This window comes from Chelonia mydas, chromosome 7 (assembly GCF_015237465.2).
Source record: "Chelonia mydas isolate rCheMyd1 chromosome 7, rCheMyd1.pri.v2, whole genome shotgun sequence".
Classification (NCBI taxonomy): Eukaryota; Metazoa; Chordata; order Testudines; family Cheloniidae; genus Chelonia; species Chelonia mydas.
Window position 1 is genome coordinate 66,098,950 of NC_057853.1, and position 26,193 is coordinate 66,125,142.

At 42.7% G+C, this 26,193-nt stretch overlaps 1 protein-coding gene across 3 annotated transcripts in view; it reads left to right on the top strand.

The window, feature by feature from the left end:
* The first annotated feature begins 9,974 nt into the window (after positions 1 to 9,974).
* Positions 9,975 to 26,193, top strand: part of ANXA11 (annexin A11) — a 53,995-nt gene continuing 37,776 nt past the window's right edge. The window contains exon 1 of one of the 3 annotated variants that reach the window (XM_037903835.2): positions 9,975 to 10,481. The gene's annotated coding sequence lies outside the window, so the exon portion shown is untranslated. Of the gene's footprint in view, positions 10,482 to 23,818; positions 24,131 to 26,193 lie in introns of those variants that run through there. The other 2 variants (XM_043551297.1, XM_043551296.1) reach the window with 2 other exon arrangements.

Here is a 26,193-nt window from a genome sequence, read left to right on the forward strand (position 1 = left end):
GGTGCAAGGAAGGGATTGGGATAAGGTAGAGGTTCAGATAACAGGTTTACAAATGTAACTAGATTAGATTTCAGGACTGAATGTGATTATGCAGAACCTATGGCCTTAGGCAGAAGAGCCAAGTGAGTTGCATAAGGAGCAGTAACAGGAAAAGTTCAGCTGGCAGCAGTTGCTAAGGGAAATTGTAGAGCAATCAAAACAGGAGAGGGTGAGCCAGTCCCTTCTAGGGATAGTTCAAGATGCCGAGTGTGAAGTCAGCAGCAAAAGCTGGATAATGTCCGGTAAAGTAGTAAAACACTACGCAACCCCATTGTAACCCTTGGATTTGAATAAAATATGCTTTTGAATGGAGATGTTCATATTAATTAAATGGAAACAGGCAGCACTTCCATCTGTTAAATCTTAATAAATTAGCTTCTTTAAAACCCTTAATCTGCTTCTCACAGAAAGATAGATTTTTTTTTGCATATATATGCTGCATAGATGGAAGTGTCTAATTAACTCCTCTCCTAATATTTGAGTGAATTTTAGTGATGGTGAAAGGTGCCAGAATGACAGCCCTGGAGGCCAAAGTCTCATGGTTGATTGCCTGTTCGGAGAGAAAGCTAATGTATGTGCAGAATAAGGCTTTGCAGCAAGAATTCTGTAACAGGGCGCCGGAACCGGGGGGACTAGAGGGCCATGGCTCCATCAACTTTTTTTTACTGGCCTTAAGGGTGAGCAGTTGGTCAGAGCGGGGTTGGGGGGGACCTTGGGGGAAGGGACAGCATGGGGGCAAGTCCACAGTTCGGGTGCCAGTGACCCCCCACTTTTAGGAAGCTTTCATGGCTCCTGTTCTATAAGAATGTTTCGTATACTGCTATCTAAAACTATTAGGTGTGTACCTTGCCCGTTACCATAGTATCTGAGCACTGCACAGTCTGCCAGGTATTTATCCTCCCAACAGCCCTGTAAGATGGGGGAAATACTATTATTGGTATTGATAAAACTATGGCACAGAGAGGCAAAATGAACTGCACAAGGTCACACGGGAAGTCTTTGGCAGAGCAGGGACTTGAATATCTCCCATATCTTAGGCTGGTGGCCTAACCCCTAGATACAGCCTTCCTGTCTCAGACATAGACTTTGTGTAGCTCCTGGATTTATTGACAATGGCCCAGAATTCCCAAGCCTTTTAATTCTATTTTGTGGTGGGTTTTGGTTTCTTTTTAATGAGTAAACTGTTGGGCATCTTATCTTTGAGCTTTTCAGCACCTGAATGTGCAGCAGGACAGGTGAAAGTGCTGCAAAATGTAGGCAAGTGAAGCAGTGTATGCTTCCATGGAAAAAGAAAGGAAGACAGCAGCTGTGAAATCACAGGTGTGTGTGATATGGTGCTATTACTGTTACCTAGCAGTTTCCATTGCCCAGTCCCAGCATGCATACGCATGGTCTGGTGAGGGGAAGGAATAAGGCTGCAGATGAAGGTTGGGAGAGCTTCCAGGAAAATGCAGGTGCTGCAGGAAATGGTGTTTCTGATTCTTCCCTTTGAATCCATATTGACCCAGTACCCTGGCATAATGTTAGGGGACAACAGTCCAGATGACATTGAAAAATGAAGATCCTGATTACTTCTGGTCATTAAAGATCTTAAAGCCCTTATCAAAGCAAAACACCTTGTAATAAGTCCTGGACCTGCCTTACACCTTGTGCTGTTTATACCAATGGGTGTAAAATGCTAATAAAACAGAATGGTAGTATATTACACCCACTTTGTACTCTTTTTGCACAGGGGTAAATGACTATACAAGGTGTAGGAGAGTGCAGGTTCAGGGTTTTTGTTCCAGTTTGAGAACTATAGTCTGAATCCCTGAACTCCTGTAGTTTCCAACTGGAGAAAGTAAATACCTTTGAGTTTTCCCCTCCCAAACTGTTACAAATGTTGCTGATGCAGAATTGCTTCTGTATCTACTGCAGAGCTGGTTCCATTTCAGCAGAAGGCTCCTTTTTGGAGCTGGTTGAAAAACCCGCTTAAAAACTTTGCTTTTTAATTCCAATGTTGGGTGTGTTTGTTTTTTTTTAATTCATAATTGACATTATATATGTATACATCCAGCCAGCTGTACTCCCTATATTCTAGCATTTGTCCCTTCCTTATCTAAACGACAATGTGGTACTGCTGTCAGCCACATTTTACCCTAGAGGGAGCTGAGGTTGAGTGGTGATGTGATTCCGATCCTTTTGGGATGAAGGGTGTTACACAAACGTAAAAGAGGTTCCAGTTGCAGATCTTGACTTTGTTTTACCTTGAGAGTTGTAAAGTGAATGCGGCCAAGACTGAACAAAAGGAAGGGGGGCTTTGGCAGGAGTCTTGGTAAATACCTTGCTTTTCAGTTAAACAAACTCTGAAGTAAGCAGGCACATACCTTGATGTAAAAGTCAAATCTGGCTCCATAACACAGTGATTTGCACACTTTCCTTTTGGAAAATATTTCCATTCTTTATGTAATTAAATATTCTAGTTAATAGTCGTGTTAGTCTGTATCCGCAAAAAGAAAAGGAGGACTTATGGCACCTTAGAGACTAACAAATTTATTTGAGCATATTGATAGTGATGCCAGACTGTGACATTAATTACTTTGAATTTAGAGATGCAGCATTCTTTACTCCTGGGGGCATTCTGTGTGAAAAAAAATTAAAAAATCTGTGCTAAAAAATAAAAAATTCTGCACACTATTTTGAAATTCTGCAAAATTCTGCCATTTTATTTGTCAAAATAACACTACATAATCACACCAGTTTCAATTATTTTGGTAATTTATTTCAAAATATCTGTCAGCAAGTGCGTCTGTAAAAATATAGACACACACAAAAATTCCTGCAGGAGTAGAGAGTTAAAGAAACCCCAATGACAATCCAGTTACTGTTTCTCTGCCCCTTTCCCCACCTGAGCCCAGCCAGGGGCCAGACACCCACAAACCTCCCCCCCCCCCCCGCCAGTACACCCAGAGCCCAGTCGAGGGGCTGCCCCGACCCAGATACCTGCACCTCATCTCCCACCCTGAGCCCAGCCATAGCCATTGCCTAGATACCCATACCCCCCTCCTCCTTCCAGAGCCCAGCTGTGCCCCCCCAGCCCAGAGACCTGCACCCTTCCCACCCAGGGATCCAGAGTGAGAAACAGCCTGATGCTTGGTACCAGGCTTACATGCAGTTTCCTGCACAACACGCTCTTCTTCCCTCAGGGCATGCTCGGAACTGCAGTTGCCAGGAACCCTCTAGCTCTGTCTCTCTCCTCTAGCAGTGTCTTCTATGTGTGAGTTGGGCTCTGTTGCGTCCAGTGGCCCTTAGTGGCAGCTAGCAGCACTGCAGTCCATTTCTGTGAGGGAAAGGAAATTCTGCATGCATGTTAATTTCTGCAAAATTCTGCATTGCGCAGTGGTGCAGAATTCCCCCAGAAGTATACATTCTGTTCTGCCTGAGGGGACAGAGCCTGACCTACTCCTTCCTCCTCAGAAACACCCTGAAACCCAGCCCCATCATGCTGAGTGTGCCGCAATAGTGAGCAAGAGGGACCAAATGTTGCGCTCTCACACGCACAACTGCCCAACACCCCCCCCCCCGGGGCAGTGATTTATGTTTCTACCAGCTGCTCTGGACTTCCAAACCAACCTGCCTGCATTGCCAGAAAGGGGCACATGACCACTCTTGCAGCTTCTCTTTGCTTCCCATCAGAAGTCATTTTTCTGTAGGAAAGCAAAGAAATCTGCCAGGGACATGAATTCTGCACATACGCAGTGATGCAGAAATCCCCCAGGAGTAATTCTTCTTTAGTATTTTGGGTTTTTTCTTTAGATCAGGAGAAAATCAAGGGCTTTTCATTGATAGGTAGTTACTGTTCATGGGCCGTTTATTGATGTGACATTAGATCTGAGAGCTAGGGAAGAAGGAGGAGGAGCAAGGGGGGAAAAACATGTACAGACAGCTCATTGGATTTGCAGTGGGCTGTTGAATTCTATCCTAGTAGTCTGCTGAGTAAAGTATTTTAAGGACCATACAACAAGGTGTTTGAGTAGTTGAAGTTGAGATGGAGGAGCCAAGCCTTACTAAGTGACCCACAGAATGAAAAGCCAGAGCATCACTACCCTGAACTATATACAACACAATAGGAAGGTAACATACTGCTTTTTGAGCATTAACAAACTTAGCTGCATTATACTCAGAATGACTCCAGGATCTGGGGCCCTAGCCACAAGCCAATATGGCCTTTGCCTTAATCTAACCCTGCTTTCAACTGAACTCTTTCTGTTTTAGGGCTATGTTCAGATCTCAGACCTACTGATTTCAAACCAAACTGGGCGGGGAAATCGCAAACATCCTTACAGATTCAATGGTGAGATTCCTATTGACTTCACTGGACCCTGGATCTGGCCTTAACACTGCTGCATCGGACAAGGCTCTAGTAACACTGTGTTTCCCATATCTCCAGCACAATGAGAAAATCTCATTGTAACTGTTTACCAGTTGGTTCAAACTCCCCATGCAGCTCTTACGGCTCCTTAGGTAGTTTAATGGCCCCCTCCCCCAAATGTTGCCATAGGCAGCAAATAAACTAGGTAGAAAAAGAAATTGAACACTGTAGTGCAGCAGCTCCAAATGGCAGACCCAATGAGTTACAGTTATACAAACACACTGTAAGGGACAATTTTATATCAAAGGAGCCTGTACTCAGAGGGTAGCATTCTTTGGGGGAGACGTCCAGAAATGAAATGCATTAACCAAATGCCTCACTCCCTGCCTATATGAAAAGGGCAGTCAGTGAGCTCATCCTACAATGGTTTCCTTGTCCAGAGTTATGCCATAGACTGCCGTAGCCGCCCCAGTTCCTGTTTGTGAATATTGTGCTAGTGAGAGGTGATTGATGGACAACTGTAGAGAATGAATCCCACTCTCTATCCACCGAGGACTGCCGAATCATACACCTAATTAAGTCAATGGAAATTTGCCATTGATTTCAAGGCAAGCAGGACTGGGCTTGGAACAGATACAGTACAGAACGCACTACTGCAAGTTCCCTCCTATTGCCTGGCCAACGTACCTGAAATTTGACAGTCTGGGTGTGGTGGCAGCAAGGGCTTGTCTGCACCAGTTTAACTTAGTATGATTTTAAACCAGTGCAAAGCCATGTGTGGAAACTCTTACTGTGGTTTAAGATTGGTTTATAGTGGTTTAGCTTTAGTCAGTTGGGAACAGGGTTAAGCTAAACCAAAATAAGTCACTCCTTAAACTGGAATAAGAGTGTTCACAAGGGGTTGCACTGGTTTAAAGATGAGTTTAAATCAAACTTTCTCATGTGGACGAGGCTTCGGTCTGCATGCCCATTGAATCCTTATCAAGAGGATGCCAGTTAGATTATTGGACACTGTGATGTAGGAACTGGGCTAAGACCAGGACCATTGACCTACATTTTCTTTTTTCAGCTTTGTTGGGGTCTGCTCAAAATGACTTCTAATGAAAAAGGAGGGGAAGTAAGCACTAGGTCTGAGAAGTGTTCCGTTCTCAGTCTCTTCTTCTGTGGAAAAGGAGGATCAAATGAAATGAGACTTTCTCACAGTAACCTTAACTTAGCCCTTCTGTGTACAATCTTCCATGACAACTGGGCATCATGGCATGTGGTGTCATTCAGCATAAATGCTATGTGGCTTGTTATTATTTGTGTTACTATAGAACCTGCCACAGTTCAGGGAAACCACACCTGTATTTCCCCTTCTGTGTTCCAACAAAGGGCAGCCTCTAAGCTCCTGGCTCCTCAGTTGTCTCCTCTCTTGTCTCATGTCTCTTTCACTCCTCACTGGTTTTTTTTCAGGCAGCACAGTTCCTTGCGTACACTATGATATCCCCAGCAAGCCCGACTGCCAGCCTCTGTGCTTTGCTTTCTCTTTGAAAGCTATGAACAGCTATAATTGCCAGTAATCACAAGTTACCACACAGTTCTTTATAAGTAAACAATTTATTCTTACAATGAAAGCATTACAGAGAAATCATATAAAAAAAAGAACAATAGAAGTTCCTATACTCATGCTAAAAGCTTACCACCTGTCACCCAGTGGTCTTAACTTCATCATAGATGTTGTGTGTGGAATTATTGCATATTCAATGTAGGCTCACATTGTATGGGATGAATATATGTTAGCCACATTGTGAAGAGCGGATGGGTGGCCAAATGCGGCCCACAGCATAGCCCTGCAGTGTAGCACCTCCATGGCTGCAGCTCTAGTTCATAGGCTAGACTATTGGCCATAGTACTGTCACACCACTTACTCCTCAGTGATAACACCTCACATAACTGTGGACACTGTGGCCCTTCTGACCTGTTTTACTCCTCATTTGGGCCAGCAGAAGAAACTTATCCACAGACAAAGGCTCTGCTGTGCACAAACTCCTCCCATAGCTCCGACCAGTACAGCCCAACTATGTAGCATAAGTGGCATGGATGAGCCCACTGCACAAAGATGAATTTCACCCTCAGTGAAATAAACTATTTTTGTGCATATATACAAAGGGGGCAGAGTTAAGGTTGATTTGGAAACTCTAACTGTGGATGGTTTGACTTTAAAGTCTCAGTTGTAAAGCTGAGTTGGTGTCTTTTGGTGTTTTTAATTTATTTTATTTTTTGCTAGTAATATGCAGAAAGGTTGAATTGCATCTACATCTAGTCAGCAATGTTTCTTAAACTGGGACTTTGACAAAAGAAATTTTAACTGGAGAATTCTCTGCATTATTTATTTTTTTGGTTTGACTTTCTAAATATTTGGATTTCCATGAGATCAGTCTTGCTCACCTTTAAAGAATGCATGCATGCATACAGAAAAGATTTCTACTGAGACACTCAGTTAGAAATAACTGTTTCCAGTGAAAAGGCCAATATGAAATTTTCCATTCTTTTAAATCCCAGGAGAATTTTACTGATGAAAAAGTAAAACAGGTATAACAATTACATTCTCAATAGCACCTTCCCCAGAAAATGCATCTCAGCATGCTTTACAGAGTTATATAATACAGGGTCAGATTTTGGAGACCGGGACTAAAGTCAGTGGCACAACTTTCATGAGTAGGTATTCACTGGAGTGAGTAAAGGCTCCATACTCTAGCCTGCAGTTACAAGGTGGGAGAGGAATTAGGATCTATAGCCAAGTAGAATAGTTTGGTTATGTATTTTCAGATGGATTTTGAAATTGGAGAGTCAGTAAGGTAAATGGATGCAGGAAGGTTTCCAGACAACTAACTCCAGGAAAAATAAATACCTTTCCTTTCTAAACCCCCTATGTTTTCAAATACCTTAGAGACTTAAAAATCTTCTCACGGTTGGAGTGCTGCATAGACATTTTTATAGTAGATGAATATTATAGCATAAGAATAACTAGTGAGGTCTAAGTGATCTCCTTCATAGTATTCCTTTTACATTAATTGTTTCCAGTTTGGAGATTGTGACAGTCCTTCAGAAACTGGTTGCTTTTAAAAATGGTTAAATTTGAGAAACCAATGACAGGAGAGATATGCACCAGAATAAACCATGAGCTTTAGTGTAAGTGTAAATACTGTCATGATATCTACCCTTTGTTAAAGTGCTGTGAGATCTACTGATAAGTAATATATAAGAGCTAAGTATTATTATTTGGTTATATCTAAAGCCAGATGTTGCACTGAACATTTAAACCAACCCTAGAATGGCTTGCAGGCTTAGCTACCTTGCTCTCCATGTTCATAACGCCCAGTCTGTCCTCTAACAACTTACTTATTCTCCCTGGAGTCTGTACCCTCTATGTTTTGGGATTCTTGTTTCCCCAAAGGTCCCTGAGCTTTTCTTTTCTTTGCTCTCTGCCATTGTGCAAACACATGCCCCCTTTTCATTCTGCCAGCTACTTAGCTTCATCTCCTGTTCTCTGGAGCAGTGATATTGATGCTCCAGCCCAATTCATACAGGGAATGGTTCGTGTTACTACATACTTCCTAAGCCATTCTGCTCCTATCACATGGTACTTCCACATTTCCCTTGGTCCATACGTGCATAAGTGGTACAGTTAATATAGATCCCAGCAATATGAAGGTATAGTTTAAATGATTCCTTCCAGTGTGCATCACCATTCACTTGTCCCCCATGCTACCCATTCACCTAACTTTGTTAGGCCCTCTGAAGTTCCTTTAGTCTTCACTGTTTTTGATGAACCTAAATAATGTTGTCTCATCTGCAAAGTTGGATGCATTGCAGTTCTTTCCTTCTTCCAGATGGTTTATAAATCTTCACCATGAGCAGTCCCTGGATAGAACTTTAGACTACCCACTTTGGCCTGTGAAAAACTGAACATTTATGTGTACTCTGTTGTCTCTCTTGGCTTGTTTCTAATCCATTACTTTAATTCTTACTCCATTACTATTTTGTTTCGGTAGTAGCCTCTTGTGAGGGATTTTGTCAAATGCTTCTTGCAAGCTCAAAAAAATTGTCAACCAGTTTACCTTCATTCTCTGATTTGTTGATGCTCTCAAAGAATTCTAGTAGATTGAAGGGAAAGTCATGATTTTCTTTAACAGAAGCTGTGTTGCCTTGCCTTTATCATATCATTTTCACCCAGGTGTCTAATAATTCTATTTTAAATGATCATGGCAAGCAGTTTTCCTCGTAGTGAAGTAAGGTTGATGGGCTTGTAGCACCCAGGATCATCCTCAGCACCACTTATGAACGTAAGCACAACATTCCCTACTCTCTAATACATTAGCTGATGTTAAGGAGATATTGCAGATTTTTGATAGCGGTTCAGCTACTTCATTCTTAAATTCCTTCCGAACTCTTTGGATGCATATCATCCAGTCCCCTGACTCAATCTATTTAGTTTATCCAAGAGAAGGCGAAGAAGTGACTGCATTATGCTCTACAACTACCTACATGGGATAAAGATTTCTGATAACAGACAGCTCTTGAGGTCATGTCTACATTTACAAGCTATACCGATACAGATCTGCTGCTGCAAGAGCACTCCTGTGGCCACGTTATGCCAATGGGATAGAGCTCTCCAGCTGACATAACAACACCAGCTCAACCAGCGGCTGTAGCTATGTTGGCAGGAGAGTGTCTCCCATTGACATAGCGCTGTGCACACTTTTGCCGGGTTAAGCACACTTATGGTGCTCAGGGGTGTGTCTTTTTTCACACCCCCAAGGGACAAAAGTTTTGCTTACATATGTACTAGTGTAGATACGGCCTTAATCTAGAAGAAAAAAGGCATAATGAGATGCAATATATGCTGTAGTTCAAACAGGTTTGAGGGGTTTGCTGCAGAGTTTACCGGTGAAGTTCTCTGAGGCGTGCTAGGCAGGTGATCAGATCTGATCATTGCGATTACACACCTAGCCTTAAAATCCTTGTTCCAGCATCTTTTGATGCCCGTCCCTCTCCCCCTACCCCCCATCATTGACATGTTCTCACCTTTATAATCTGAATGGAAGCAGAAGGGATAATCAGGGCAGTTGTGTGGAAAGTAGCTACTTGCTGGATGAAAGGGAGGGTGTAAATGTAAGAGGTGTTTTCAAAATAACCATGTCCTCAGTGCAATATTTTCTAAACAAAATGTATAGCCTGAGACTACCACACCGTTGCTTCTATGTACCAACCTCTTTGGAGCAGGGCCAGTCTTTGTTCTGTGCTTGTACAGAAGCTTAGTCCTGATCCACGGCTGGGGTCCCTAGGTACTGGGGCACTATAAAGAATAATATTAATGTGGGTGCGAAAGGACAGCAGTGGAGTGGTGACTTAGTGAGGAAGGGGCTGGCTCCTCCACGTCTAAAGGGCTATTAAAAAGCCTGACCCAAATGCTGTTCTGACCTACAGTCTGTGCAACCTCAGGGTGACTTCACTGAGGTTGGGGAGGGTTCAATCAGCTGAGAGTTAGTCAAAAGGATGTTGCAAGAAAAAACTGGCATCAAATATTCCGTCAGTTTCCTTTTCGGTTTAGTGACAGTGGAAAGGAAGCCCAGTACGTGGGAGACCCCCTGACTCCACATGCAGGTCACAGGGTAGTTATGTAGTCCATGTGGGGTGATTTTTTTCAAGCCCCACCTAGACACCCTGCTGACCCGCCCAGCCCGGGGAACCCCACGCTCCGCTCCAGCGAGGGGTCTTCGCTGGATGGCAGCGGGAGGGGCTGGTGCTGGAGCTCGCCCGGGGCACAGCAAAGCTCTCCGGAGCACGGAGCGAGCCACACCTGCATTTTCCGAGTGGAGCAGCCCGCTGGGACCAGGGGCGCGCGGTCACGTTTTCCATCGCGCGGGCGGGGGCGTGGGGCTGCGGCCGAGTGAAAGTCTCTCTCCTCCCCGCCCGGGGCCCTGCTCTACTCACAGCGGGGGAAGGAGGAAGAGCTCTTGTAAGCAGCTGCGGCTCCTCCCCTAGAGCGCCTCGGCCCACAGGACGAGCGGCCGCCTCAGTTTCCGGGGAGCCCCGCGTCCCGCAGGTAGGAGCCCGGGGTGCAGGAGTGCCTGGGCCAGGCGAGGCGCGCAGGCGGCTGGCAGGCGAGGCGGGGACAGCGGGGAGCGGCGCAGGAGCGCCCGTGGCACCTGGACGGGGCTGGGTGGGACCCCCCCCCAGCTCCTCGCCCCCTTCTTCTGCGGCGCGCCCAGCCCCGACACACCCTGGCGCCCCGGCCCCAGGCCGATCTCCCGGCAGCCAGAAGCGAGGGAAACTCCCACCCGCTGAAAGCCCGGGGAGCTGCAGCCGGGCAGAGCCAGTCAGACTCCGGCCCCTTGGCTGGAGCGTACCCAGGGTTTCTGGTGTAGCTTTCCCGGGGGAGGGGGGGGCTGCTGCGATTGGACCGCAAACTCGGGGGGGCGCAGGGGCTGTCGGGGCAGGGAATGTCTTTCTGTGCCCTGCAGCACCTAGCACAATGGGGGCCACAGGCAGGGCTGCAATGGCAATACGTGTCAATTGCGCTGCTCAGTGACTACTACTAAAAGGACAGGAGCGGTATGTATATGGGGGGAGGGGAGAAGTATAAACTTCCATATTTACATCCCTCCCTATGCACACATTTTCCTACGCTTCTTTTGGGCAGTAGCCAATAGCGTGATGCCATGTGGTTGCTTCCTGGTAAGCTTCAGGAGAGTGGCTAATACAAATAACCTTCTTGAAATATATTGTTAAATGTTACATAGGTTATAAATGTGCCTTTTAGTCAGCTGAAAGTGTTTCCTCTTCACCTGAATTCCCATCCAGAATGTTGTCACATCACTTGCTCTTCTTAGGTGTGTTGCATTTAATTTCAGAAAGGGGAACTACAGAAAAATGAGGAGGTTAGTTAAACAGAAATTAAAAGGTACAACACCAAAAGTAAAATCCCTGCTGGCTGCATGGAAACTTTTAAAAGACACCATAATAGAGGCTCAATTTAAAAGTATACCCCAAATTAAAAAACCTAGCAATAGACCCAAATAAGTATCACTTTGGCTAAACAACAAAGTGAAAGAAGCAGTGAGAGGCAAAAAGACATCCTTTAAAAAGTGGAAGTTAAATCCTAGAGAGGAAGATAGAAAGTTTTTGTAAAGGGAAATCATGCCTCACCAATATACTAGAATTTGAGGGGGTCAACAAGCACGTGGACAAGGGGGATCCAGTGAATACAGTATATTTCAGTTTTTATAAAGCCTTTGACAAGGTCCCTCATCAAAGGCTGTTGAGCAAAGTAAGCAGTCGTGGGATAAGAGGGAAGGTCCTCTCATGGATTGGTAACTGGTTAAAAGATAGGAAACAAAGGGTAGGGATAAATGGTCAGCTTTCAGAATGGAGAGAGGTAAATAGTAGTGTTCCCCAGGAGTCTGTACTGGGCCCAGACCGAGTCAATATATTCATAAATGATCTGGAAAAAGGGATGAACAGCGAGGTGGCAAAATTTGCAGATGATACAAAACTACTCAAGATAGTTAAGTCCCAGGCAGACTGTGAAGCTCTACAAAAGGATCTCTCAAAACTGGGTCACTGGGCAACAAAATGGCAGATGAAATTCAATGTTAATAAATACAAAGTAATGCACATTGGAAAACATAATCCCAACTGTACCTATAAAATGATGGGGTTTAAATTAGCTGTTACCGCTCAAGAAGGAGATCCTGGAGTCGTTGTGGATAGTTCTCTGAAAACATCCACTCTGTGTGCAGCGGCAGTCAAGTGAACAGAATGTTTGGAATTGGATAGATAAGACAGAAAATATCATATTGCCTCTATATAAATCCATGGTACTTCCCCATCTTGAATACTGTGTGGAGATGTGGTTACCCCATCTCAAAAAAGATATATTGGAATTGGAAAAGGTTCAGAAAAGGGCAACAGAAATTATTAGGGGTATGGGTTTAGTGTCTGCCATATGAGGAGAAATTAATATGACTGGGACTTTTCATCGGGGGAGGGGAAGGCGACTAAGGGGGGATATATGATCTGATAAAATCATGACTGGTGTGGAGAAAATAAATAAGGAAGTGTTAGTTACTCCTTCTCATAACACAAGAACTGGAGGCCACCAAATGAAATTAATAGGCTGCAGGTTTAAAACAAACAAAAGGAAGTATTTTTTTCACACAATGTACAGTCAACCTGTGGAACACCTTGCCAGAGGATGTTGTGAAGATCAAGACCATAACAGGGTTCAGAAAAGAACTAGATATTCATGGAGGATAAATCCATCAATGGCTATTAGCCAAGATGGGCAGGGATGGTGTCCCTAGCCATTGTTTGCCAGAAGCTGAGAGTGGGTGACAGGGGATGGATCACTTCATGATTACCTGTTCTGTTCATTTTCTCTGAAGCACCTGGCATTTGCCACTGTCAGAAGACAGGTTATTGGGCTAGATGGATCATTGGTCTGACCCAGTGTGGCCATTCTTGTGTTCTATGTTCTTATTCATGCTGGGAGGTGCGATTAGCAGTTTGTGTAGCGCTAAACGTAGTGGTGTGTCCATTGGTGGCACAGGCGGCCACTTGGCCTGGAGTACAAACCTTCCCGACCACCTGGCCATGTCCTGGGGTGGCAAGCCTAAGCTCTCACCCATGCTACTGTGGACACGCAGCTAACTTTAGGCACTAACGTGGGTACCTCTGTGTGAGCTGAGACACATATTGCAGCTCAAATGTAAACATAGCCAGAGAAACAAACTGTCGAAGAATGGGAATCCCTGCCATGAGGTGGAGCATATAGGGGATGGATCTAGTGTCTCAAGGGGGAATTGCAAGTGATGCTTCAGGAAGTGAGGGGAAACTGCATTGGGAAAAACAGACATGAGAGTGTGCATGGCAGCTCTTTCCCTCAACCCATAAAATATATAAATACAACTGCCGTTGGGTAAGCCATCAGAAATAAATGTCCTTAAACCACGCCTTAAAATACCTATAAGGTTGTTTTCTCTGTTTACAGTGGAGTTATGCTAGCAGAGAACTTGGCCTCATATCTAGTTCCTCATTGAGCAAGGCAGAGTTCCCAGACTCATTGAGGTTCTTTTGGAAATCCCACCTGCTAATCCTATACCTAGTAGTCACCAGAAGTCCTGCATCATGAGAGCCTGTCATGCCTGCAGTGGCTTAAGAGCATAGGTACCAACCTCAGGGCAGACTGTTAAGAACCAGGGCACAAACCTCAAATTCGTTCTGAGTTCTATACTTAGATTTCACTAGCCAATTATCAAGTGTAAATTCCTCCAGCACTATACCAGCCTTAACATGGAGTCATAGACAATCCCCTGGGGTACTCTGATCTATCTTGTGATAGATGGTCCCTTATACCAAAAATCACAACAATATTCAGATTACTCCCAGTCCCAAAGGACCAGTCCCTTACCCCAGGTCAGTTGTACCTTAGATCTATCACCAAAAACAATGCTTGTAGCCAAACTTGTAATAAACTGTGTAAAGAGTTACTAACTAGGAAAAGGAAATTAGTGTTATTTACAAGGTTAAAGCAGGTAAACATAGATAAAAACACATGGGTTCTGATCTTAAGTTTCCAAAAGTAATAGACACTTCTATAATAAGCAAACTTTCTATGTTCTTTAGCACTAACCTAGAGTAAGCACAGGTACTCTTTTGTTTATGCTTAATAATCTTTGCCCTTCAGAGTTCAAGCAGCATAAAAGATACATTTTTCAGAATAACAGCCGTGTTAGTCTGTATTCGCAAAAAGAAAAGGAGTACTTGTGGCACCTTAGAGACTAACCAATTTATTTGAGCATAAGCTTTCGTCATCCTTGCTAGGGCTTTTGATTCCTTCCCACCATCTGCAAATTCAGCTGTTGGGAGGAATTCACTTACACCTCTCCTGGTGGGGAAGGAGGAGCAGTCAAAAAGTCTTTTGTCCTCTGATGTTCCACAATAGTTCGTCTGGTGGTGGTGGCCTTCTTTTCTTGGGCAGGAGATAACGTCTCCTGCTGGAAACTAATATGTCACACTCAATGCTTCTCTTTTGTCTGGTGACTTACAGTTACAAACACTTCAGTATTGCCTTATAACTAGGGCTGTCAAGCGATTAAAAAAAATTAATCACGATTAATCGTGTGATTAATTGCACTGTTACTTAAATAATAGAACAACATTTATTTATTTTTGGATGTCTACATTTTCAAATATAATGATTTCAGTTACAACACAGAATAAAAAGTGTATAGTGCTCATTTTACATCTATTTTTGCTTACAAATATTTGCACTGTAAAAAACAAAATAAATAGTATTTTTCAATTCACCTCATACAAGTACTGTAGTGCAATCTCTTTATCATGAAAGTTGAATTTACAAATATAGAATTATGTACAAAAAATTACTGTTTAAAAAAAAAAAAAAAGCAAAATATTAGAGCCTACGAGTCCACTCAGTTCTCCTTGTTCAGCCAGTTGCTAAGACAAACATGTTTGTTTACATTTACGGGAGATCCTGCTGCCCACTTATTTACAACGTCACCTGAAAGTGAGAACAGGCGTTCGCATGGTACTGTTGTAGCCAGCATTGCAGGATATTTACATGCTTCAACCCCCGTGCCAGAGGACATGCGTCCATGCTGATAATGGATTCTGCTTAATAACGATCCACAGCAGTCAGATGCCACCAGCAGAAGGTTGATTTTTTTTTTTTTTTTTGGTGGTTCGGGTTCTGTAGTTTCTGCATCGGAGTGTTGCTCTTTTAAGACTTCTGAAAGCATGCTCCACAACTCGTCCCTCTCAGATTTTGGAAGGCACTTCAGATTCTTAAACCTTGTGTTGAGTGCTGTAGCAAGCTTTGCGTTTTGTCAAATCTGCAGTGACAGTGTTCTTAAAACGAACAGCATGTGCTAGATCATCATCATCCGAGACTGCTATAACATGAAATATTTGGCAGAATGTGGGTAAAACAGAGCAGCAGACATACAATTCTTCCCCAAGGAGTTGTCACAAATTTAATACATATATATATATATTTTTTTTAAATGAGCGGCATCAGCATGGAAGTGTGTCCTCTGAAATGGTGGTTGAAGCCTGAAGGGGCATACAAATGTTTAACATATCTGGCACATAAATACCTTGAAATGCTACAAAAGTGCCATGCAAACGCCTGTTCTCACTTTCAGTTTACTTGTAAATAAGAAGCGGGCAGCATTATCTCCCGTAAATAAAAACAAACTTTTTTGTCTTAGCAATTGCCTGAACAAGAAGTAGAACTGACTGGATTTGTAGGCTCTAAAGTTTTTACATTGTTGTTGTTTTTTTTTTTTTTGAGTGCAGTTATGTAACAAAAAAAAAAAATTTTTTTAAGTTGCACTTTCACCATAAAGAGATTGCACTACAGTATGAGGTGTATGAGGTGAATTGAAATATACTATTTCTTTTATCATTTTTACAGTGCAAATATTTGTAATAAAAAATATAAAGTGAGCACTGTACACTTTCTGTATTCTGTGTTGTAATTGAAATCAATATATTTGAAAATGTAGAAAAACATCCAAAAATATTTAATAAATTTCAATTGGTATTCTATTATTGTTTAATCACAGTTTTAATCACATTGTTAATCGCGATTATTTTTTAGTTAATTGCAGGAGTTAACTGCGATTAAGCGACAGCCCTACTTATAACATGAGATACAGATATTATGACATGAATGCATGCAGCAATTTACAAGCGTTTCATAACATTTGAACACTAAACATTTGTTTAGAATTCTAATACCTATTTTAATAATACTAACACACAGGTGAGTCAGATGGATTCCAGCTATGTATTTCAGTGTTCATTTGAGACGTGGGGACCTTGGTGTGAGCTACCTGGTCTGCCAGCATCATGGTGTCAAAACTATCTAAACCCTATCCAGACATGTGGTTTCAAAAAAATCATTTTAAGTGGTCAAAGCAGCTCTGTATGTAGTATTTAAGGGGAAGCCAGTGAAATGACTGTGTTAGAAAAATAGTTGGGGAAAAGCAGAGTTAGCATAAGAATCCACGCAGCGATTCTTTGCCTGAGCTCAAGCCTACAGAATATTTTATTTACTAGTTCATAAATCAGCAAGTTACTGTAAATGCAACTTCTAAACCATCTGGTAGCATGGGAAAGAGGCAGCATGGGGTGAAATGTAATTATGATCCAGAGATGGCAAGAGAAAAGTTCTGGTCAGAATACAGATATGACCAAAGATGTTGGCCAGATGCGACAGTAGCTGTGATATTAACAGGGCTGCTGACTCTAAAGGCAAGGCCCCATGTACTCTTTTTAGTATGACTTCTTGGTGCTGCATATAGGAAATGCTGTGTCCGTGCCAGGTAAATTCATAGCTGTAGACTTATCCTGAATTAAATCTGAAAGTGAGTAATACAACCAGTGCTCTTTCCCTTCTGTTGTTTATTTTCATATCAAATCACATCAGTTTTACACTATTCCTAGACCTTCATTTCTCACTGAGTCACTTTATACACCCAATGTAACGCTATGCGTTGTGGGCGCTTAACTGTGTTGTATAGCTATATGGGGAAAAGATGAAGTCTTGACCACTGGTTAGGGGACACCTTTGGCTTTGGACACCTTGAAAGGCAACTTGGGCTTGTAAAATAAGCATAAAAGTTAGATGTTAAGGTAAGAAAAGAAGCAGTTTAAACGTTTTGTCGCTTGTCGCTTATATTTCAGAGTTAATGTCCCCGTAACAAGTGAGGGTAGTAGTTTGCCCCTCTTTCAGTTATTGCTCTAAGCTGTTTGCAGACAGAATATACTGGGAAGGTTTTTCAGCACAACCATAAGCACTAGAAATGTAGTTTTTAAAAAATTTAAATTTAGGCGTTGGAGCAGAACCCTGTGGCAAATCTGGAGGCAAAGGAGTCACTTAGTAGTTCATGGATCAGGCTCTGTGTTTGTCACGAAAGTCACAGATTCCGTGACTTCTGCAGCAGCCCCATGCGGCTGGCCCAGGAGCCACCTGAGCAGCACCGGCAGTACCGGGGTCAGTTGCACGGGCTGCTGCTGGGGCAGTCTTGGGGGGCCTCCTGTGCCCCAGCAGCAGGAGTTTGGATGTGGGGGGGGTCAGGCCTTGGGGTTGGGGCTGCTGCTTACCGGGGGCGGGAGGCTCCCCTCCCTCAGCTCCCCTAGCTCCGCGTGCTGCCTCTGCCGGCAGCCAAGCCCTGCCCCCGCAGTTCCCATTGCCCGCGACTCTCAGCCGGTGGGAGCTGAAGAACCAGGGCTCGGAGCGGAGCGGAGGCAGCATGTGGAGCTAGGGAGCTGGGTAAGGAGCAAGGCTCAGCCCCCCCGCCCATGCCCAACCCGTCCCAAGCACCTGCGCTCCCCCCTGCTCCCATCCCGGGCTGCGACTCCCCACCCAGCACCTGTGCCCCCCTCACCCCCCGAGCCATGACTCGCCCCCTCTTCCTTCCCTCCCCACCCCCCACAGTTTTAGTCGGGTATTTTTAGTAAGTCTTGGATAGGTCATGGGCTCATGAATTTTTCCATGACTTTTAATAAAAATACCCGTGGCTAAAATGTAGCCTTATTCATGGGGCCTGCCTAGAGGCAATGTCACCACAAATATGCAAGGAGGTCACCTGCAATAAACTCAGCTTTGTCACTGCTCAGCTGAAGAAAACGATTTAACATCTGGCTCTGGACTTGGGTGAGACACAATAGCACAGAGAGAACCTGTGAAAGAGAATATTGGAACTCAGTGTCATCAGAATAACAATGATGATTCAAATGTACTGGCAAATATCTGAAGTTTGATACTAAAACACCAGGGTTCTCAAAACCGAGCCTGCTAGATTTTCTACAATATACAGAAATTATATAGGGATAGAATGCACAGGTAGAACTAATAAGTAGTGTACTGATGCTTAGGTGATTGCCTTCACGCACCTTTTATAATGAATAGCGTTGATGGAGGTAGTCCTTTTTAATTATGGTAGAACACCGCTATTGGCCCCAGCGTCTCAGCTAAATGGTTGGCTGTTGACCTGAACAACAGAGACCTTATGGTATTTTTCAGCTTCTGATATTATGCAAATATTGTACTTCCCTTCTGGCAGATGCCAGGGTGAAATATCCTGTCGTGCTCCAGGTATATAAGTAGTGAAAAGGTCAGCAGTAAATATTTACAATGTATTGCTTCCAGTCTTAATTCTGGATTCTGCCCTTTGATTTTTATAAAGCTTCCTCTGACTATTGATTTTTATAAAGCTTCCTCTGACCATTGATACAGAGCTAGTTCTGTCAACAATTTATCTGCCTTTTAAAAGGGAGGAATCACATGTGATTTGGGTATCCAAGCAGTAGATATCTGCTGCAAGCTGTGAAGCTGGTCTCTGGTGCATCTACCCTAAGAGAATTTGCATCCATATTACTGCAGAAGCCAGCCGTGCGGCAGCTGCACTAGTGCTAAACAATTGGTGTAGCTGGGGCTCAGGTATTATGTCATGACAACTTGGTCTGAACAGGCTTTTGTTTCATGGTGGTAAAAATACTAGAGCCCTGTCTACACCAATGTCTATCTAGAGCTGGGTAAAAATGTTTAGGCAAATAGTTTTAGACTGAAAAATGCAGTCCCAGTGGATCTGAAACTGCATTGATTGTTGTATTAAAAAAAAAAAAAAAAAAGAGGTAGTGGCGTGTTGGTGTTAGCCCAGTGGTTGGGAGTTCTTGCTTGGGGTCTGGTAGACCCAGGTTTGAATCTCCCACTGTGAACAGACCCCAAACAGACTTTTTTTGATTCCTAAAAAATTCCAAAACGTTCAGATTTAGTCTTCTCAGCTAGGCATTGGATTGTGGTACTACATTCTCTCACTGAAGCCACTGAACAGCCAAGGAAGATGGTCCTTGGATACAAAGTCCAGATCCAACTTCCTTAAAGTTCAAGAGGGTTTTGAGGCAGTTTTAGATGGTTCCATTAGAGCAGTGGTGGGCAACCTGCAGCCCATGGGCCGCACGCAGCCCATCAGGGTAATCCGCTGGCGGGCCATGAGACAGTTTGTGTATTTTTGCATGGCCGCCTGCAGCTGCCAGTGGCTGCAGTTCGCTGTTCCCGGCCAATGGGAGCTGCGGGAAGCAGGTTTTGGTTTGGGCTGATCTTTAATAGCATTGTTCAGCCTGCACTGTGTTGTTTATAAAGGGACACTTCCAGCCTGAAAATCACATTTTGTCTGAAAATATTGTACCTGGGATAGTTACAAGTACCAAGTTATCCGCTACCTTTGACAGAACTTTGGATATCGTCAGGCTGGACCCCTGTAAAGTCAGCCAGTTTTTCCATTGCTGAAAAGACTCTTAAAATTGATGGAAAAATTCTTTCTTTCTTTCTTTCTTTCTTTCTTTCTTTCTTTCTTTCTTTCTTTCTTTCTTTCTTTCTTTCTAATGTTAAAAATCTGGAGATGATATAGAAAGGAGACAGTCTCAGAAACGGAATGTTTAGGCTTAAAAGGATTGTATTGGTAAATATTGATTTCATCACATACACACAAACTAACAATGTTTACAGATAGAGAAGTAAGAAAAATGCGGCTTCGGAGCTTGATAGGGTCAAAATCCAATAATTTAGACTTTGGCGCTTTACAAATGGACGAGCAAATGGATTGTGAAAACAGAAATTGTTGACTTAAGCAGATCTATATTCTGGCATGTGATGTTGACAATTTTGTGTTTTAACGGTTAATAAAACTTTAACTTTTTGAATCTTAATGTCTGTCATTAAATAGTTGTGTCCCAGGCATAATTTCATACAACTGTTAAAATTTAAATTGATAAAATAAAAAAGTTTAAAAATAAACATCAATATCTGTTAAAATTATTTTAAAAAATTGAATTCTGCCAAGTGTTTTTATGTTAAAGATGTAAATTGACCGTTTGAAACAATTTTCAAAATTGTTTTGTTGCTTCAGCATGTGCTGGGGTTGAGATGAGGTTTAGTGTAGACCCTAGCTACAGCAGCAGGAGGGGTTCTCCAGTCGCTGTAAGTAATCTGCTTCCCCAAGAGGCTGTAGCTAAGTCGACGGAAGAAAACAATGTAGTGCTGTCTACAGTGGGGATTTTTTCTCACCCCTGAGTGATGTAGTTAAGCTGACCTAATTTTCTAGTGTAGACAAAGCGTTACTTTCTTTTAACTACCCTTTGATAGTTTTAGTAAAATTTTAATTACTGTGGAACGCATGGATTTTTTATTTAAATACAGTTAACATGGTCCCTGTGAGGAATTAGTGGAGGCACAGCACTAACTTTTTGCCGTCATTAATGAACAAAGCACATTGTCAAAGTATGACTACTGGATACAGTACTTTGCATGTTGACTTCCTGGACAATTCAGCACCTGAGGGAGTTAAGTATGTAGTGAATGTTGTTACACTAGTCTCCATTAAAAACAAACTGTTGACTGATTTTTAACTGTGGTTTGAGCTTGGTCTTGCCAAATCTAGCTAGCTTCTTACAGAGCATATATATTCATATATCTATACTGCATAGGTTTCACAAATACAGCTTCAAAGGTCTCTTCCAGCCAGTAGTTCTCAACCAGGGCTAAGCAGAGGTCTTCCAGGGGGCACACCAACTCATCTAGGTATTTGCCTAATTTTATAAGAGGCTACATAAAAAGCAGTAGCGAAGTCAATATAAACTAAAATTCATACAGACTTGTTTGTACTACTTTGTATACTATACAGTGAATATAAGTACAATATTTGTATTCCAGTTTATTTTATAATTTATGTGGTAAAATGAGTAAGGAAGCAACTTTTCAGTAATAGTGTGCTGTGACACTTTTTTTGTATTTTTTGTCTAATTTTTTTGTAAGCAAGTAAATTTTTAAGTGAGGTGGAACTTGAGGGTACACAAGACAAATCAGACTCCTGAAAAGGGTACAGTAGTCTGGAAAGATTGAGAGCCACTGGGCTTTTCCATCCTAGTGTGTGTGAGTCTGTCTCCTTAAGAGCTAGGTGGTATTGTTGTTTTTTTCCCCTTCTTTTGCAGTCTCTGGAACAGAAATACAAGTATTTGCAATAGAGGTTTCGAAAGGCTTCTGTATTTCTTTTTTTTATTTCCCCGAGCTAGGTGGAGAGAATGCCTGAACCCTTAGGCCACAGAGGGTGGCTGCTACATTCTCTAAGGCCCAACCTTATAAACTGTAAACAAGGCGGTGGTTTGTAATACAAATTGCTATCATGGTTAGGAATGTTTGTTTTCTTTTTTTAGACAACTTAAATATGACTGCTTTTTCCTGTGTTTGTGTTTTCATACCAAAGAAAAGGGCAAGGTTATTTTAGTACTGTTTGACTCTTTGAAAAAACCTACTCAGAGTAATTAAGACACAAAGGCTAAATATTAAAGGCTGAAATTTTGCAAGGTTTGGGCTGTGTTGGACATATGCCCTTTTAAAATAGAATATTCTAAACCTCTGAGGAGTAATTGAACTCTGAAGAACATCCATGATATTTGTATGGAGGCTTTTTTATCTATTCTTCAAATGACGACTGTATAGAAAATATTATGATTATATCATAACAGTTCAATTGAATCATCTATTCCAAGAGCTCATAGACCTAATTTGATGTCAGTTGAAGATGTTTTCTTTATGCAAACATCTTGTTCTTACAGTGCATCTCAAAGCAAGTGTAATAATGTGTGTATAGTCAAAAAAACATTTTTGACAATGAAAGTACAAGAAGCATTTCAAAATGAACCACCGAGGTGCTACAAAAGGAAAATGATCAGTCAGGGCTGCTTGTCAACTAATTCCATTTCTGTTTACGTTTTGACACTGGGTGGGGAAGTTAGAAGCTTGTACAGATACTGTTAAAGGCTTTGGTCTTTGTTGTCCCCCAGTATGTATTTAGAGACTTTTTAATAAACCAAGAACTTGTCTACATGGTGCTATACTCTGTACTTGAGGAGTATACATTTTAGGGCACTCCAATGTGTTGCACAACAGCTGGCTCTCGTGGACTATGCTGGTATTCATTAAAAGTTCCCTAATGTGCATTAATGTAATCCCCCAAATCCGCAGGGGTGAACTCCCAAAGAGCACAGAACTGAATGATTGGGAAACAAATGTTCAGCTGCATAATAATGATACAAATAGCACAGGATTTTTGGAGTTAAAAGCTGGACTTTTCTGTGGATATAGCAATCGAGCTGATGATGATTGGCTGCTCCATATCATGCTATTTAATATATTATCCCTTTCCCTACTCATCTGGAATCCTAATGCAAAGTTCCCCTTAAAAATAAGCATACAGATGTTTTCTTTCCTTTGCCTGTGATTTTCTCTGACTTAATGCTGGTGAATGGTGCTAGAGACCGTGGTCCTGCAAATGTCCCAAAATGTGCAGTGGCATAGGTGCAGACGTTTTTGTGTTGCTCCTCTATCGTACCGCTGGGCTGATTTGGAGGAACGACATCCACGGCTGAAAACCAGTTCAGGCTCCAAGCTCATTCAGTCCTTGGCCTTTCCTGAAAATGTGGGTGTCCCGGTGGTATGATGATGTTGAGAACATGAGCTTACCCTGCCCGTTTATTTCACATAGATTGCCAAACAGCCATTGAATTACAAATTTCAGTCACTACCAACTGTGCTAACATAGTTGGGACCTACTGTGAATCATTTTTAAAGAGTCTTAGTGTGGAGCTGCTGAATTGCTCATTTCATCAAATCAGCCTTTGAAACTCCACAGTAGTCCCATTGAGGTCTCCCTTGAACATATCGTGCATTTTTTCCCCAGCCATGTGGTGACTCACAAGGTATAGATAGTAATTCAGAAGAACAGTGATTTGTCAAGTCTCATGTGGGAAATGCAGAATTCTCAATAACCACTGGTAAAAGAAACCTTTGCTACTTCAAGGACATAGAATAGAAAGGCAACAGTTTGTTACCATCTTAAATATGGTAGAACTCTTTTCTTTCTTTTGTCTGTCTGTCTCTTTTCACCACGCTGGATGGTGATATACTTGATTCAGTTGTAACAACTGAAGACTGAGAGTAGAACTCCAGTAATTTCACACCCTACTTTTTCAAAATAACATGGTTCCTTCTCTAGCTTTACTCAAGTCCAAAGGCAATTCCAGCAGATCGGGGGGGCTCCTGAAGACCATTTTCTGTCCCCCCCACACCATGCTGATTAAAACAGAGAGGAGCAGCAGACCCAAAGAGTGTGGGGCAAATGTAGAAGGCAGCATCCAGGCTGTGGCTATGGCTAAGGAGATCTTAAGCAAGAATTGTTGGGGGGGTAGTGGCTGTATCAGTGGTGCTGGAGAGGATCCTGAAGCAGTTGCTGGGGGAAGGAAGGGTTTGAAATCACTCCCGTTAGTGGCAGCAGTTGGTGGTCGATCTGATTCAACTCTAGTATGAGGCAGAAGCAACTGCCTAGCCACAGTCACTGGGGCTCTAGAGTAGCCCCTGGTAAGGAGTGCAGCTAGCAAGTAAGAGTGCTAGAGGGAAATCTGACCATGCTTCCTCTGCTTTCAGTGAGGGACAGAAATGTCAGTAGGCCTCCTCCAGGGATGTAGGCTGGTGTACAGCTCCAGAAACTGGATCTGGGGCAGCCACATGTCTCACCATTCATGGATGCTCACATCTTGTGTCTTCTGGAGAAGGACTGATTAGCAAGTTTGCCTCTCTGCCTCCCTTATGGGGTCCCTTCCAAACAGGTGGGTGCCTGTTTCAGCACAGATTTCTTATGGATTGTAAGCCCTGCTCTTTTTAGGCCTTTGTTCTTCATGGAACTGGTGAGATGGTTTAATTGGGATCATTTCCTGCTTGGGAAAGTATTTTGCTTCACTGAGCCTGGTCTCTGTGTGTGTGTGTGTGTTTGTGTGTGTGTGTCCTTTAATGTAGGGAGGGTTTTTAAATGGCCTGAATCAATACAAGAATAAAAAGCCAATAACTTGTTACATGACATTATACTACTATTGCACAGGTCATATCTTTGGCTGTTGCAGGCCTGACTCGCTCCTGCTAATGGTAGATTCCAGCTGTTTGGGGTTTTACATGGAACAGAATGCATTTTAAAAAAAATCAATGGGAAAGCGCTGTCCTATCTTATACTGGCCTTGCTTTGACACTGAAAGTAGCTGTTCCCATAGCTGTCAGTTTACTTTACAAAACGCCATCTCCTTTTCTTGTCCTGTCACTTAAACAAGACATAACACAACAGGAATTGGTTCACTAGTCACTCTCATGTAAATCCCCATGGTGGAAGGGCTATGAGTTATGGGTGCCATCCTGCATAACACATCCATAACTTTGTGAATGAAGTTACATATGTACATTAAAGTTTGCAAGATTGAGGCTTAAGTGCATAGTGTTTTTAGTGATGACACCAAACTTGCCCTGGAATGCCTGCCTTTTATTATGTGGGTGTTCTTCAAGGGTAATTAGTCAACCACTGCACAGGCACAGCGGAACTACTTATGGGAGTATGGGATGCAGGGACCCTGTATTTGCAGGGATCAAAATTATGTCTTGCTTAGATTGTAGTTGTCTGTTTACCTTATGACTTATTTGGTATATTTTATCTCAGACACTTTCTGGAAACATGAATACAGAATAGCCAGATGGAATCTCTATGCTGCATGGTGTCTGTCTGAACCCATTGTGACTCTAAGAACCCTGCAATGCCAAGTGGCGAAGGGTTCACTCTTCTTTAACAGCAACTCCTAATGTGCTGCTTTCATAGTATTTGTCTAAAAAAGGGTTGTGGGGGCCTGGGAGGTGACTAATAAAAGTTTGTCCTACCGATACTCAATCATTTTGAGATGTACGTATGATGATTTTAAGGAGTTACGTATAGGTGCAAAAATGTGTCTTAGAGTCTGTGTCCCAGGCAGATTTGTCAAACAAGTTTTGTCAGACAAAGGGATGTAGACTCTCCAGTCTCCCTATGTTTATGTCTAAATCGAGCACTGTAAGCCAACACAATGGAAACCCATTTTGCATACGGAACTGACTGGGGGATGTGAAATCAACAGTAAAGAGCACACTGGAGAACAAAACATTGGTATGTGGGGGGGGGTATACTTGAAAGGTTTACTGCATTGTAACTGGGGGACCCAGTTATCCTGCACCTTGGGAGTAATTGATCAGTGCAATTACATTCATGAAAACGGGATCCCAACTTGTCCTGGTTGGAAATGCTGCGAAAAAGCTTTGGGTGAGACAAGACTGCTTTTAGACAGATGGTTTGCCTGTAAAAGGTAAGCTGAGACTTTAAGCAGCATGTTATACCTTCTTGTTTTCGATGTAACCATTTCTGTTCCCACTTGTTATCCTTGCTTACTGTCTCTTAGATCTTAATCTTTAATAATAAACTTACAATTGTTTTCACTATAAATATATCTCAGTGCTGTGAAGTTATCAAGGACCTGATTCTGAATTGTACCAGTCTAGCTGTGAGCATACTAGCCCTTTGGGGCCTGCAAACCTGTTAATTTCTGTGAGTGTCCAGTGACAGAGATGTGTCAAGGGGGTTGGTGGGTTGGTATATGCCTATTGCTTGTCTGCACAGAGAGAGCAAGGCCTGCGGAGACCTGGAAGACAGTGCTTATATAGCTAGAGGCTGTTAGTCTCAGGCAGCTCATAAACAAGAGATTAACGCTAACAGGAGGTGGTGATGACATGCCTCACATGAGGCCCTGACCCCCTCAGGAGCATAAGCATATTTCACAGCAGTATGATATTAAAAGTAACTTTGCAGTCACCCTACTTCTTAGTG